We start from the raw sequence: 13377 nt of genomic DNA, 5'->3' as shown, positions 1-13377 counted from the left end.
ACAGGTGAGAAAACAAACCCCAAAGTTTACATAACTTCCCCAAGTTCACGTAGCTGGAAAGTGTAGAGTCAGGATTTGCCCCTGCTGGGCTGACTTGCATCTCTAGCTATTTATCTGCTGGCCACTTCCCCTGCAGCCAAAAGAGCTCAGGTTCCCAGGCCGCAACAGAAACTTCTCCAACCACATATTCTGAAAGCCTTCAATATTTTACCACTAAGAATGTAGGTTTTCCATAGATGCCCTTGATCAGATCGAGCAAGTTCTTTTATATTCCTAATCGGCTGAGAGTTTTTTTAAGTCAGAAATTAATGTTGGATTTGTCAAATGCCTCTTCTGTGTCCATTTGGATGGTCATGCAGTTTTCCTTTTTCAGTCTGTTCATATGGTAAATTATACATACTGATTGACTTTCAGATATTAAGGCAATCTTACTTTCCTGGGATAAATCCCATTTAACCATCCATTTTCGTATTGTTGAATTTGATTTTCTAATTTGTTTTAGAATTTTTGCATCTATGTGTGTGAGGAATATTAGTCTATATTATCTTTTCTTGTAATATCTTTCCTCTGGTTTTGATAACAGCGTTATTTTTGGCCTCATATGCTGAGTTTAGAAGTATTCCTCCTTTCTGATTTTCTAAAAGTTTGGGTAGAATTGGTAGTGTCTTTCATAAATGTTTGGTAGAATTTGTCATTAAACCCATCTGGACCTGGATTGTTGTGTTTTCATTTTGATTCACTTCAAAATACTTTTTAATTTTGATTTTCTCTTTGACCCATTGGGTTGTTTTAAAAGTATGTTATTTAGTTTCCAAATATTTTGGGTTTTTCATATATCTTTTTGTTATTTCTAATTTATTAATTTTGTTATTTCCACGAGTCAGAGAGCATACTTCGTATGATTTGAATCCTTTTAAAATTATTGAGTTGGTTTATGGCCCATGATGTAGGGCCAAAACCTGGCAAACATTCCATGTGCACTTAAAAAGAATGTGTATTCTGCTGTTGGTAGGTCAAGTGTTCTATAAATGTCAATCAACCAGTGAAATTAGTTGATAGTGTTGTTCAAGCCTTCTGTATACTTTCTGATTTTCTGTCAATTTGTTTTCCCCATTAGAGTGTGAAACTTCTGACTATAATTGTGGATTTCTTCTTGGAGTTCTAACAGATTTTACTTTGTGTGTTTTGAAGCTGTGTTATTAGGTACGTAAATATTTAGTATATGTCCTCTTGATGAATTGACTCCTTATCATTATGAAATGGCTGTTTTTTTTATTTCCAGTAATATTCTTTGGTCTAAGATCTACTTTGTCTGATATTAATATAGTTACTCCAGTTTTCTTTTGGTTAGTGTTGGAACAGTGTATCTTTTCCCATTCCTTTACTTTTAACCTAATTGTCTTTATGTTTAAACTAGGTATTTTGTAAGCAGCATATAGTTAGGTGTTACATTTTTAGCCAACCTGATAATTTATGCCTTTTAATTAGGGTGTCTGGACATTTACATTTGATGTAATTGTTGGTATTGTTGGGTTTAAATCCACCATCTTGCTATTTTCCTATTTGTAGTATCTTTTCATTCCCACTTCCCTCTTTTTGCCATATTTTTGAGTAATTGTGTATTAAATTTTTTGGTTTATTATCTATTTGATTTTAGTTGTTTTATGATTTATAATATGCATTTTTAACTTTCTTCAAATATTGATAATATCATGCCAGTTTTCTTATGAATACCTTACTACAGTATTCTTCCATTTCCCCCTCCTGGCCTTTGTGTTATTGTTGCTGTACATTTTAAACCCTTTAAGTTAAATTATAAACTCTATAATACATTGCAATTGTTTTTGTTATAAACAGTCAACTGCTTCTTTTCTAACAACTTTATTAAGATATAATTCACATACTATACAGTTCACGCATTTAAAGTGTACAATTACATCGTCTTCAGTATACGCAGAGTTGTGCAACAATCGCCACAATCAATTTTAGAATATCTTCATCACCCCAAAGTGAAACTTTATATCTTTTAACAGTCGCTCGCATTTCCTCCATCCTCCTAAATTCTAGATGACTGCTAATTTACTTTTGTCTCTATAGATTTGTCTATTCTGGACATTTGATATAAATGGAATCATAGAATATATGGCCTTTTGTGATTGCCTTCTTTCACTTAGCATAATGTTTTCAGAGTTCATCTATTTTATAGCATGTATCAGTACTTCGTTTCTTTTTAATTGCTGAATACTATTCCATTGTATGAATATGCCACATTTTATTATCCGTTCTTCAGTTGATGGACATTTTGTCTGCTTCCACTTTTTGACTTTTATGAATAATGCTGGAATGAACATTCACATTCAAGGTTTTATATGGACATATGTTTTTATTTCTCTTGGGTACATACCTAGCAGTGGAAATGCTGGGTCACATGGGAACTCTACATTTAACTTTTTGAGAAACCGCCAGACTGTTTTCCAGAGTGGCTGGCTGCACCATTTTACATCCCCGCCAGCAATATATGAGTGTTCCAACTTCTTCACATTCTCATTGGCACTTGCTATTTCTCATCTTTTTGATTATAGCCATCCTAATGGGTTTGAAATGCCATCTCATGTAGTTTCGATTTGTATTTTTTTTAACAGCTAAGGCTATGCATCTCAATGACTTCTCCCCCCTCCCAGCTTTATATTGCAAAGTGATTACCATAAGGTTAGTCAGTACATCCATCACCTCACATAGTTACACGTGTGTGTTGGGAGGGGGTAAGAACTTCACAGTTCTAGCAACGGTCTCTCAAGGAGATTTTTTAAATACGGGGAAAACCCTCTTTTATATTTATGTATGTAGTATTTCTAGTATTTTTTCTTCCTTTATGTAGATACAGATTTCATTCTGGTATTACTTCTGCCTGGAGGACTTCCTTTAACATTGTTTGTGAATCAGGTCCTCTAGTGATGAATTCATTCAGCTTTTAAATATCTGAAAAACCCTTTATTTCACGTTTTTGTGAAATATCTCTTTGGTGAATATACAGGTCTGTGTTGATAGCTTTTCGTTTTCAGTTCTCTAAATATATTTGCTTCATTGTCTTTGGGCTCACTTTGTTCCCAATGTGACATCTCATGTCATTCTTATCTTTGCTTCTCCGTATGTAACGTACCTTTTTTCTCTGGCTGCTTTTTAAGATTTTCTCTTTATCAATGGTGTTAAGCATTTTGATTATGATGTGCCTATGATTTAGTTTTCTTCATGATTCTTATGTTTATGGTTCGTTGAGTTTCTTGGATTTGTGGGTTTATGATTTTCATCAAATTTAGAAAATTCTCAGCCATTATTATTTTTTTAATTTAGAAATATTTATTTATTTATTTTGGCTGCGCTGGGTCTTTGTTGCGGCATGCAGACTTCTTAGTTGTGGCATGCATGTGGGATCTAGTTCCCCAAGCGGGGATCAAACCCGGGCCCCCTGCATTGGGAGTGTGGAGTCTTATCCCCTGGACCACAAGGGAAGTCCCTCTCAGCCATTATTTAGTCAAATCTTTTTCTTGTTCTTCTCCCTTTTTTCCTGTGGTGTCCAGTTACAGGAATATTAGGCTACTTGAAGTTATCTTACAGCTCAATGATATTATGTTCATTTTTTTCAGTCTTTTTTTTTTCTCTCTGTTTCATTTTGGGTAGTATTCGTATGTCTTTAAGCTTACTAATATTTTTTTTACTACAGTGTTTGATCTGTTTGTAATCCCACCAAATGTATTTTTCATCTCATTGTAATTTTCAAGTCTAGAAGTTCACTTTAGGTCTTTTCAGTATTTCTGTGTCTCTGCTTAACATGCTTAGCATTTCCTCTACCTTCTTGAATATGGTTATAATAACTGTTTTAATGTCCTTGTCTAATTCTATCATCTATACCCTTTTTTGGTCTGTTTCTATTGATTAATTTTCTCATCATGGGTCATGTTTCCCTGCTCCTTTGCATGTCTGGTAATTTTTTATTGAATGCTTGACAGTATAGCTTTTATCTTATTGTATGGCGGATAGTTTTCTATACCTATAACTATTCTTGAGCTTTGTTTTGCAGTGTAGTTCAGTTACTTGGCAGTAGTTGGATACGTTTATCATTTGCTGTAAACTTTGTTGGTTCACACTAGATTTTAACCTGGGGCTAATTGTTTCTTTACTGCTGTAGCAATACCTTCTGAGTATTCTATCTGATGCCTTGTAAATTACAAACCTTTGTCTTCTAGCTGTTTGGAACAATTCCTGGTCCTGAGCGAAGCATAGGGGTTATTCCCTCCAGTCCTTTTGAGTGATTCTTTCTCCAGTCTGTTAGTTTCTTTATTTCCATGTGTTGGTCAGTACTCAGCTGAAGACTCAAGGGGGACCCTCTGCAAATCTCTGGGACTCTCTGTATGATCTCCTTTTCTCTGGGTACTCTGCCTTCTCAACTCTGGCCACCTTGGCCTCTTTCGACTCTCAGCTCCATTTCCTCAATTCAGGGAGCCCACGGGCCTCCATTGGGGTTTCCCCTCCCTATGCTGTAGTCTGGAAACTCTGTCCATACGGTAAGTTGGGGACATTATATGGCTCACCTCATTTTTTCCCCTTTCTGGAGGATTAGTCTTGTGCTGCCTGATGCCCAGTGTCTGCGTATCATGGTTTCTTTTTTTTTTTTTTCTGGTGTTTCAGTGTTTTGAGCAGGAGAGTACCTCTTATCCTTGTTATTCCTGGAAGCAGTAGTCTTCGAAGGCATTTTTAAAAATTGTGGTAAAATGTACGTAACATAAACCATTTTAACTGTTTTGTTTTTTTTGGGGGGGCTGCATTGGGTCTTTGTTGCTGCACGTGGGCTTTCTCTACTTGCGGCGAGTGGGGGCTACTCTTTGTTGCGGTGCGCTGGCTCCTCCTTGCAGTGGCTTCTCTTGTTGCAGGGCTCTAGGCGCACAGGCTTCAGTAGTTGCAGCACGTGGTCTCAGTAGTTGTGGCACGCGGGCTGTAGAGTGTGTGGGCTTCAGTAGCTGTGGCTCACGGGCTCTAGAGCACAGCCTCCATAGTTGTGGTGCACGGGCTTAGTTGATCCGCGGCATGTGGGATCTTCCCTGACCAGGGATCAAACCCATGTCCCCTGTGTTGGCAGGTGGATTCTTAACCACTGCGCCACCAGGGAAGTCCCTTAACTATTTTTAAGTGTACAGTTCAGTGGCATTGAGTATGATTGACCCGTGAATAACTGATTAGCATCATCCCCCTCAGCTGAAAATCCATGTGTGATTTTACAGTTGCCCTCTGTATGTGAGGGTCCACATCCATGGATTCAGCCAATCGTGGATTGTATAGTGCTCTAGTACTTATTGAAAAACAATCCACATCTTCCTGGACCCATGCAGTTCAAACCCATTTTGTTCAGGGGCCAACTGTACATTCATATTTTTGTACAACCATCACCACCGTCCATTTCTAGAACTTTTCATCTTCTCAAACTGGAACTCTGTCCCCATTAACCACTAACGCCCTTGGATTATATACTTGATACTGTGGATGCTCCACTGGTGAGAGTCTCTAGTTCATTGTCTTAGTTCATTGTCTTCCCTTAAATAATGTGTAGTTTTATGCTGAAAGGCAGTTAATTTGCTGATAGAGCTTAACCTTCCCAGTCTTGTTAGTAGGCTTTGTGAGGGACAGATGGCCCTTGCCCTGGGGCTGGAGGAGTCGCAACTAAACGACCAGGTTGTTAGGCTAGGTGTCTCCGCTCTGGCTGGTCAGAACTCCAGCACTGTGTGATTTCCCAAAGCTCCCCTCGTCGCACAGCCCCCCAGTAGCTATTCTCTGCAAGGCTTGTGGAGTCTTGTCCCGCACACACACAGCTTAGCATTTGGCTGAGGTTCAAGGGAGCTTCAATGGCAGTTTCTGAAGCTCCTTCTCTGTGCAGGTTTTCCCCTCTCTTGTACCCTGCCCTGCGGATTCCAGCCACCTCAGCAGCCTGAACTCTAGTCTCTCTTGCTTGTCCCCAGTGGAGAGCCCAGCTGCTGTCGGGCCCCTTCCCTGTGCCCCGGGTTGGGAAGTGTCCCCAGGCAGAAAGCCATGGTGAGTCTGCACTCACCTCAGGTTTCACTCTCCTCCAGGGTCATCATGGTCCTATGATGGTTTTTATCCAAAGTCCAAAAGCAATTGCTTCCTATTTGTCCAGCTTTATATTCTTTTATTGTGAGGGAACAGGTCCTGTACCTGTTCTTCAGTTCTGACGAGACCTGAAAGTCCTGGAGGGCATTTAAAAAACAGCATGTCGGGCCTCCCTGGTGGCGCAGTGGTTGGGAGTCCGCCTGCCGATGCAGGGGATACGGGTTCGTGCCCCGGTCTGGGAGGATCCCATATGCCGCGGAGCGGCTGGGCCCGTGAGCCATGGCCGCTGAGCCTGCGCGTCCGGAGGCTGCGCGTCCGGAGCCTGTGCTCCGCAACGGGAGAGGCCACAACAGTGAGAGGCCCGCATACTGAAAAAAACAAAAAACAAAAAAAACAAAAAAACAGCATGTCTCACTCACCATTTGAAGTTGTTTGCATTTCTGTAATACAGACTCCGACTTCCCAACCCTCCCGCTTCTTCATGACATATATCGCAATTACATATCTGTGTAGGGCACGGTTTTGTGGAAGGAACAGATTGAGGAAGAGTTTCATGACTCAGCTGAGGTGTCAGAGCAGCAGAAACCCGGAGCAAGAGCCACTCTGAGGACAGAAACCCCCGTGGAACTTGCCAGTATATTGAGGGGAAATTTGGATTTTGACGAGGCCAGGCAAAAAAAGGAATGGATTCAACTTAACCTTGCCTGACTCAGAAATCCAAGAAATCCTGCTGACACCTTAGTTACCTTTATATTCCCCATAGCACCTAACAGGGGCTTCCGCTTAGAAAATGGAAAGAAGTTATCATAGAAACACAATAAATAAACGGATGAGTTTATGGTCTCACTTCAAAGGCGAAAGAGAATTCTTTCCTATATATTTCTGTAATTTGTTTTCTCGAGTGGTCAAAGGATTTTAGATTTAAGTTCCAATAGCAAACTCTCTTATATCCTAATGCTTTTCCCCTGTGCCACACTTTAAAAGAGGTTGGCTTTTTCTGTCTCAAGAAGCTTCTGCGTGGGCCTCCCTGGTGGCGCAGTGGTTAAGAATCCACCTGACAATGCAGGGGACACGGGTTTGATCCCTGGTCCGGGAAGATCCCGCATGCCACAGAGCAACTAAGCCCGTGCGCCACAACTACTGAGCCTGCGCTCTAGAGCCCATGAGCCACAATTACTGGGCCTGCGCTCTAGAGCCCGTGAGCCACAACTACTGGGCCTGCGCTCTAGAGCCCGCGAGCCATAACTACTGAGCCCTCGCACCACAAGTACTGAAGCCCGTGCGCCAGAGCCCGTGCCCCGCAACAAGAGAAGCCACCACAATGAGAAGCCCGCGCACTGCAACCAAGAGTAGCCCCCACTCGCCACAGCTAGAGAAAAGCCCGCACGCAGCAACGAAGACCCAACACGGCCAAAAATAAATAAATAAATTTATTTCTAAAAAAGCTTCTGCATGTCAGGGCAGCCCGACCGCCCCAGAGACAGGTCGTTAGGCGTCTGGAGCGGCGCCCCTGGCAGGGCCTGCGCTCCCTTGACACGGCAGCTGGTGGAAAAGGGCCTCGAGGGACAGCGAGGAGAAGAAAGCAAAGTGACTGTGCAGAATGGACTCTACAGCTTGTCTCCACTTGACTGCTGCTCTGACCAAAGCCCTGAGGCTCTGCCAGCCTGGGGACCAAGCCTGTGACTGTGGAGCCCAAAGAGCCCTCATATGGCCTTCCCATCTCAGGGGGGGCCTGGGGCGCTGGCTTTGGGGCTTTGTGGCGGCCCTGGTTTCCTGTCTTCTCGCTGACCCTCCACTGCTTTCTCAGCAACTTCTGCCTCCCTCGCTGGCCCATCAGGCCGGGAGCTGTTCTGTGGGCAGCAGTAGGGCCTGCGGAGCCGCCCTAGGTTGTCAGTCTGAGGAGGCAGAGGCGCTTTCTGCTGGGACGGGACTCGGGGGAGGGGCGGGAGGACCCTGAAGACCCCTGTCGCCACCGAGAGGAAATATAAAGAGTGGCCTGGATGTGTGTGCGCTACCAAAAGTAAACTAGGTGGCTAGTGGGAAGCAGCCGCAGAGCACAGGGAGATCAGCTCGGTGCTTTGTGACCACCTAGAGGGGTGGGATAGGGAGGGTGGGAGGGAGACGCAAGAGGGAGAAGATATGGGGATATATGTATATGCATAGCTGATTCACTTTGTTATACAGCAGAAACTAACACACCACTGTAAAGCAATTATACTCCAATAAAGATGTTGAAAAAAAAGGGGGGGGGACAGTCCAAGGGGTGAGATGAGCCCGGAGCTCAGACAAAGGAGATGCGAATACTGGAAAAGTCTTGCCAGTTGTCACCACATCAATCCTAAAAATAGTCTCTTTAATCCTGAGGAAGCAACTAGAGGAGAAATTGGCTGGTTGGTTTTTAACCCTTCCGTGTCTGTTAGATGGGCTGGCTGTCAAAGCCCCCGACCAGGGGGTGTGCTTGTGGAGGAGGGGAAGCAAGAGGTGGCGAGGCCGGTGCCCCCCACAATGAATAAACCCCACCAACATCCAAACCCTGGGGCTAAATAATACAGGCGGCTCCCTCCTCCTCTTACTGCCGTGCTTCCCTCACAGCCTGAGGTTCACTGGGGTTTAGCGGAAAGAGAATCTTGGAGTGGAGCGGATGGGCATTTAATGCCTGGCTAATGGCTCCTATTTAGTGAGCCTCGCTCTGGGCCGTGAGTATATTACACAGCTGATCCCAGGACCATGCAAGGCGGAGGAAGTGCCTGAAATAGAACCCTTTCCCGTCACGGACTTGTTCACTGAGTATCCTTCAGGGTGTCCAGCTGCTCTCGTCACTCCGTTGGAGTTTGCAGGGCCCGGGAGAGGCTGCGGACTTGGCTCATCCACAGGTTGAGACCTTAGTCTTCACCCAGTGGTTCTCCACTGTGTTCTACTCATTAGAATCCCTGGAAGCCTTGAAGCACCCCATGACCAGGGTTCCCACACCAGCTAAATCTGACTCTTTAGGGGTGATAGCCACGTTATAGACTGATTTTGTGTCCCCCTAAGTTCTGAAGCCATGACCCCCCGTGTGACTGTCTTTGGGAGCAGAGTGTTTAAGGGGGTAAATAAGGTTAGAAGAGACCATCAGGTCAGAACCCTAGTCCAATAGGATGGTGTCCTTGTAAGAAAAGGAAGAGACACCAGAGATGCACGTGCCCAGAGAAGGGATCCTGTGAGGGCACAGTGAGAAGGCTGTTTGCAAGCCAAAGAAGAGGCCTCAGGAGTAACCAACCCACAGCCGTCTTGATCCAGGATCTGGGACTTCCAGCTCCCAGCACTGTGAGTGACAGAATAGACTTCTCGTTTAACTCAGCCCATTTGTGATACTTCGCTATGGCGGCCCTTGCAGATGAACACAATCCAGCCTCAGCATTTTTCGTTTTTCAAAATAACTTTGGCTCTTCTAGGTTTTTTGCATTGCCAAATACAATTTAGAAGCAGACTGTCTAAAGCCTGCTGGGGGTTTTGGGATTGCATTGAATCTGTGAATCAATTTTGAAAGACTAAACACCTGAACAATATGGATTCTTCCAATTTCTAAACACAATATATCTCTCCATTAATTTATATCATTTTTTTCTCAGCAATTTTTCTTTTTTTATCATTTTAAATTTTTCTCATTGATGAGACACCAGTTTTCAGTCTGGTGTTTCATATCTTTCATTAACTGTATCCCTAAGTATTCTATGTATTTTGATACTACTGGAAATGCTATTTTTAAACTTTATTTTCTAAAAAAATAAGTTTTTGCTGGCACACAAATATAATTTTTGTATATTGACTTTGTATCCTGCAACTTTGATAAATGTTATTAATTCTAGTAGTATTTTTTATTCCTTAGAATCTTCTATGTAGACAACCATGTCTGCAAATAGAGACAATTTTACTTTTTCCCTTCTAATCTTATGCCTTTTACTTTTTTCTTAATACACTGGCTAGCACCTCTGGTACAAGACGTTCTCACATCGTTCCCAGTTTTAGGGGAAGAGAATTTAGTCTTTCACCATTAGTATGATGTTAGCTCTAGGTTTTCCATTAGATGCCTTTTATCCAGTTAAGGAAGTTTCCTTCATATTCCTAGTTTGGTGAGAGGGTTTTGTTGTTTTTTTTTAATCATTAATAGATGTTGAATTTTGTCAGTTTTTTTTTTAGTGGTATGATTTTTCTCTTTTATTCTGTTAATGTGGTAAATCACATTGATTTTCAAGTGTTGAACCTCCAAGAAACCCTATTTGTTCAAGATGTATAGCTGGATTATATTTGATAAAATTCTGTTGAAGACTTTTGCATCTGTGTTCATGAGGGAGCTCAGTCTGTAAATTTCTTTGTTGGAATGTCTTTGTCAGGATGTGGTATTAGGGTTTTGTTGACCTCGTAAAATGAATTGTAGTGTTCCCTTTTCTGAAAGAGTTTGCATAATGTTGGTATTATTCTTTGTTAAATGTTTGATAATTTGGATTTTTCTCTGTGGAAAAGTTTTATATAGTGATTATATTTTTAAAATGCAAGGCCATTCCCATTTTCCATTTCTTTTTGAATCAGTTATGGTAATTTGTGTCTTTCAAGGAATTTTTCATTAATCTGAATTGTCAAACTTGTTGGGATAAAGTTGTTTAAATATTTCCTTACTATCGTTTTAATATGTAAAGGACGAGTAGATATTTCTTCATTCTTACTATTGGTTGTTTGTATTTTTTTTCTTCATTAGTTTTGCCAGTTTATCAACTTTACTCATCTTTTCAGAGAACCAACTTTTGGCTTTGTTAAATTTTTCTATTGTTTATAGCTCTTCTTTTTCTAGCTTCTTAGATCGTTTTAAACTTATTGTCTTTCTTATCACATGCATTTAAATGGTAAATTTCCCTCTAAATCATGCTCTAGCTGCATCTTACAAATTTTGATGTGTTGCGTTTTCCTTTTTATTCAGTTCTAAATTCCCTTATATCTTCTTTGATCCATGGGTTATTTACAAGTGTATTTAGTCTCCAATATTTAAAGTTTTTCTAAATATCTTATTGTGATATTCAATTATATTGAACTACTGTGATCTAATATAATTCGGTTGTGATCGGAGAGCATACTTTGTATGATTTGAATCCTTTTAAATGTACTGAGATTTGTTTTATGGCCCAGCTTTTGAACCATGTTGGTAAATATACTAAGTGACCTGAGTCTGTGCTGCCAGAGGGAGATTTGAAACATCATCAAAGATGAATCCAGGGGCAAAACTGGGGTGTGAGTGGTGTCTGAGGAGTTCAGGGACGTGGAAGCATGGAGTGTGCAGCTGAGAGTGGGAGGGGGCTGGGCGGTGGGCAGGCCCTGGGAGCTTCATCCTGTAGGGCAGGGTGGTGCCCCGCCCCCTGCCCCAGGGTGGGTGTTTTGGAGATATGTGAGGATGTTCATGGTTGTTACAATGATTGGGAGTCAGGTGGGGAAGACCAGGGATGTGGGATATTGTGCAATGAGTTGGGTAATCCCATAGAGTGAGGACTGGCCCATTGCCCAGCAACTTTCCAAAGTCCCACCAAGCTCAGTCCACACATCAGTGCTGCTGTCTGATAATGCAAGTCACATATCACATTTTAAATTTTCTAGTAGCTACATTAAAAAAAGTAAAAAGAAACTATTAAAATTAATTTTGGCAATATATTTTATTTAACCCAGTATATCCAAAATAATATTTCAACCGATATAAACATTATATATGTTACCATTGAGATATATCACATCCTTTTTTTAAAAATTCTAAATCTAGCCTACAACATTCAGAGTAGACACACTTCAAATGCTCAACAGTCACATGTGGCTAGTGGCTTATGAATTGGACAGTACAGGCTGAGACCCTAAAACTTCATTTTATGTATATAAATATCAAGTACCTTTTGAATTTTAATGTACTTGAATTTTCCAGGAACGTGTTACCATGCAAGTAGAGGTTTGAGGGTTTTGGGTTTTGGGGGGTTTTTTTGGCCATACCTTGATCTCAGCTCCCTGACCAGCGATTGAACTGGGCCCACAGCAGTGAAAGCCTGGAATCCTAACCACTAGGCCACCAAGGAACTCCCGAGGTTTGAGGTTTGACTCTACTTTTTTCTCTGAACGTTACCAAGAGTTGTTCATTTTGGAAAGTGGTATCATCCATCAGCACAGCACACCTGAATCAGCTACATTTGTAGCTGTCGCATTCATGGTGATCCTACCTGTGCATATAGGCACTGAGTATTTCAATATTCTGTCTTGATGTCTTCTAGTTTATCTATGTCTAAGCATCTACTTATTGAAATATATATTTTATTTTATAACATTACTTTTTTTCTATTTAATTAATTTGGCTGCATTGGGTCTTCATTGCTGCGTGCGGGCTTTCTCTAGTTGTGGCGAGTGGGGGCTACTCTTCGTTGTGGTGCGCGGGCTTCTCATTGTGGTGGCTTCTCTTGTTGTGGAGCATGGGCTCTAGACATGCAGGCTTCAGTAGTTGTGGCACATGGGCTCAGTAGTTGTGACATGCAGGCTCTAGAGCGCAGGCTCAGTAGTTGTGGTGCATGGGCTTAGTTGCTCTGCAGCATGTGGGATCTTCCTGGACCAGGGCTCGAACCCGTGTCCCCTGCATTGGCAGGTGGATTCTTAACCACTGTGCCACCAGGGAAGTCCCTATACCACATTACTTTTATTTCTTCTCTGTATTATAGTTGAACATTATATTGATTTTTAAAAATTATGTGCATAGGTGGCTTATACTATGTGTTCATTTCTTATCAGGTTACTGTAGGAGATATTTAAGTATATTCAGCTAATATTAAACTATTGCAAATCATGTAGATATTGGTTGTAAGTAAAAATATAAAAAGTACTAGTTATTAAAAGGAATATCCTTTCCCCTGTGCTGGAGGCAGGGAAAGGCCCTGGAGGCCGTGCAGCAGAGGAAGGGCCCTGATTTAGGTTTTAAGTCCCTCTCTGTCTGGAAGCAGGATAGAAACCAGAGCTGGTCTCGAATGTTGGGACAGAGAAAAGGGACAGATAATTTGCTTTATTCACTTTTTTATGTGAAAGCCACACCAAAAGTTCCCTGACTGTAGAAAACTCAGTGATGCCTTCAGATTGTTTTCCAAGGTAAAGGCCTTCCCAGAAAATATCTCCTACCATGTAAAATAACTTTTTTAAATGCCATTTTTTCTTACTAAGCCAAATATTTACTTTACAATATCAGGACCACCTTTCATCCTCTCATCTTGG

The sequence above is a fragment of the Mesoplodon densirostris genome, chromosome 5 (genome assembly GCF_025265405.1).
Source record: "Mesoplodon densirostris isolate mMesDen1 chromosome 5, mMesDen1 primary haplotype, whole genome shotgun sequence".
NCBI lineage: Eukaryota > Metazoa > Chordata > Mammalia > Artiodactyla > Ziphiidae > Mesoplodon > Mesoplodon densirostris.
The sequence above is the reverse complement of the archived record's forward strand: the minus strand, read 5'-3'. Positions refer to the sequence as shown.